Here is a 3,377-nt window from a genome sequence, read left to right as displayed (position 1 = left end):
TCATGACTACCCTCTTTCTCTGCCTGCCCTGTCTGTGCAGTGGCACCGAGTGGGTCACTGACAGAGTGCGCTTGGATGGCTCATGACACGAAGCAGACTACTTAGGAGGATTCTTTTTAAAGGGGATTTCGCTTATCTTCATTGCTTGATTTTGCTCGCGGGAAAGTGTCACTAATATTCACAGTACTAAATTGCTCGTAACCACCTGCTCTGCATGCCCAAAGAAACATCCATCTAGACCACTGTTTTCATAGTTCTTCCCTCTCCCACTTTCTATCCCTCCTCCACTTACATCCTATGCCACCAGATTTATTTTGCTCTTACCCTAAAGTTAGATCATATATAGAGGCACAACTACATAAATATTCAAGGCCAAAGAAACCTGATGGGAACACCCAGGCTCCCAGTCTTCCCAGCTTTCTCTATCTCTCAAACACTACCTAATCTTCGCCTCTGTCTTTTCTCCTGGTAAGGTTTGAAGGTGGTGGGGTTGGGAGGGTAGAGAATAGAGCAGCAACGGCTCTTCCGTAGTGGCAAAGGAGTGCCCCCCCCCCGCTAAAAGCCAGCAGATGAAAAATAATATAATAAAACAATTTATCATTTTATTTTTCCTTGTCTAGGTCAAGTGGCCTGAGTCTATGGCAGGGCCATCCTCTAGGGACAATAGCAGGGACGGCCAAACCAACATGCACACTTGCATTTCTCTAACCCAGCTGTGTTGTATTTCCAGGTAGAGAAAAGCCACAGACTCATATGCCTTAGTGAGCATTTTAAACCAGTCCGCTCAGGCCAATCCTGGTGATGCTGTCATGCTGGGTAATACCATGAGAGCAGCTTCAAGATTGGGTGTGCAGTCTAGGAGCTGGACTGCGCTCGTGGAAGAAGCTGGACAGCGGCAGGTAAGTCCTTTTTTCTTTTTTTAAATATCTGCTGCCCTACCACTTTCTATTGAAAGTCGCCACCACTGGAGTAGAGGCTTCTACATAGGAAATTCTAACACCAAATATAATTGAGTTTAAATAGATGGACCAATAAAAGATTTGTGTATGCTAACTCATACTGTCCCTCAGTTGCTAGCATTCTCATTTACTTCATTCTTCCTGATGTTCCTATCAGAAAAATTGTAAATGTTTACACGGGTGAGGAGTCACTCATGATTTCATGCACACCTACAGTTTTCACATAACAAGGTCTCTCACCACTGCAGTGTCCAGTTATCCATGCACTCCCGCTCTTGCTTGCTGCTCTCATGCTCTCCTGTTTCAAACCCTCCCCCAGGCCGTGTCATTCTCTCCCAGTTGTCTCCTGCAGTCTACCAAAAGGACTCACGTCCACTTCTCCCAGGAGTACTAATCAGGGAACTGCTGCTGTCTACATGAGGGGAAAAGGAAGGCAGCCTGGAGCACCATTTGGCGTCGTGACAGCTGTAAAAGGTAAGCTACAAAAACGTTTAAGGCTCTGTGAGTGCCTGAGGAAGTAGTCTTGCTCCCATTGCCAACACTGGTGATATGCTGACCCTCACATAATGGTTTTTCCTTGGCAACCATTGCATGATACCCAACCTTTGGAAAACTTTGTCCAAGTCACAAAAAGGGTCATTCTTGGCCATATGTGAGCACGCATGATATGTTGGCTACCTCTGGTAAAATGCTGGGTTGGGTATAATGGTAGGAATTCCTGTCCTGTTGTTGGCTTCCATGATATGATGGTGCCTGTCTTTCACATGTGCAAAGTGGTGATTGGCCGTAGGTTTTGTATTTTATATTTCAATGTTTTATTGGTACCACAGTGGCTACTGTGCTGGCTACCCTAGTACCAGGCACTGATACCGGGGTACCTGCGGCCCAATCTTCTTCTTTTCTGTTTTTACCTGTTGGGAATTAAAGTGGGGTGTCTCAAAGGCAAGGCATGCCTATCCTGACCCCTATGTGGTCTTTCATGTTGTCTTTCCCCCTTCAGGACTAGAGGATTGAGATGGCTGACCCAACATTCTCAATTTTGTGGGCAGCCAATCAGGCTCCACCCTTTCACTTTGAATGGGCCAATCGCAGATTATTTGGCACCAATGGTTCATTTATTTTTAAGTTTTAACTGGTGTTTACCCTAACATAACATGTACATTTGTAATGCACACGTTCAGCGAAAAGGAATCTTGTTGCTCATTAATAGATGTTTGTTGTTACCCAACTCAATGGTACTCATTTTATCAACCTCAGGATAAAAGGCTGAATGGATTGGGATTTGAACTCGTTGCTGTGAGGTCATGAATAGACTCCTACAGTGGATGCATTAGTCCACGAAGACAAGAGACCAGCTCATCATGATCTCCATTTTGATGCTAATTTCTCAACAGTGGCTGAACAGATTTACACCAAATAACCAAAAGCAGGTTTTCTCTATAAAGTTCTAACATTTTGCTGATCAATTTTGGTATAATTTTGCATAACTTTCCATGATGAAGCCAAAGTGATTTGTTTTTTAAAAAAAATGTTTTTAATGAAACGGTACCAAGGCTATTAAAGGAAAAAATGCCTTCTCTGGCCAAACCAGAACTAAACTGTGGTGACTGTGTAATAAATGTATGATATTCACCACTCAATATGCCATAATATGGTGTATGGTTAGTGAAACTCAACCACACATTCTGTCTCAGTTTATGCTTAAGAAGTTGAATTCACAATGTTATGTGCCTATTTACAAAATACTTTTGTACATTAGTAAATCACTTATATCTCCTCGTCAATTATTACAGCTATTCATCAGATTGCCCTGCTACTGGTCGGAAAAATAAGAACATTTCAAGGTAAGAATGGTTGCTAAAAAGGTAAGTGAAACTCATATTTTAAAACCAAGTGAGTAGCAGCAACTTTGACCACCTAACCCAAAACACCTAATTATCTGGCACTTTCCCATTGTACTCCTCACCTGCCTATCTCGGAAATAAGTTTCTGTTTACCAAATGCAGACCCTTAAAAAACAAAATAAGAAGAAACGCCTACTGCATTGTAGGCTCGTTGAAGTACTAATCTTCAGTCATTAACAAAACCACTCAATATCCCTCTCAGTTTTGCCAGACCCTACTCAAAGCCATTGTGCTTCTTGCTCACTATACCATCACCCACTCACAACACATCCTAGTAACACTACTCACCACTAAACATTTTTCTTCTTATTCGCTGCTGCTGGTAAATATTTGAGAATCAACATGCAACTGTATTTACATTATCTCAGGAAATTGTCAATCTATGTAGGGGCCACTGGAATTATGCAGCTGAAGAAGCCCAAGTTATGGGGCATAGTTGACTAAATTATGTGGTAAGAAAAGGCAAATTTTGTAGGCAAATGCAGCACATTTTGTGACCTATTTTTGCATTTAT

At 42.2% G+C, this 3,377-nt stretch overlaps 1 long non-coding RNA gene across 1 annotated transcript; it reads left to right on the top strand.

Moving 5' to 3' along the window:
- The first annotated feature begins 734 nt into the window (after window positions 1–734).
- Window positions 735–3,068, top strand: LOC146870894 (uncharacterized). Its single transcript, XR_014959478.1, has 3 exons — window positions 735–899; window positions 1,279–1,433; window positions 2,217–3,068. It is a non-coding gene; the product is annotated as an uncharacterized LOC146870894 (long non-coding RNA).
- Window positions 3,069–3,377: the final 309 nt, after the last annotated feature.

The sequence above is a fragment of the Triturus cristatus genome, chromosome 1_1 (assembly GCF_964204655.1).
Source record: "Triturus cristatus chromosome 1_1, aTriCri1.1, whole genome shotgun sequence".
Classification (NCBI taxonomy): Eukaryota; Metazoa; Chordata; class Amphibia; order Caudata; family Salamandridae; genus Triturus; species Triturus cristatus.
This window is presented reverse-complemented; position numbering and strand designations above follow the sequence as displayed.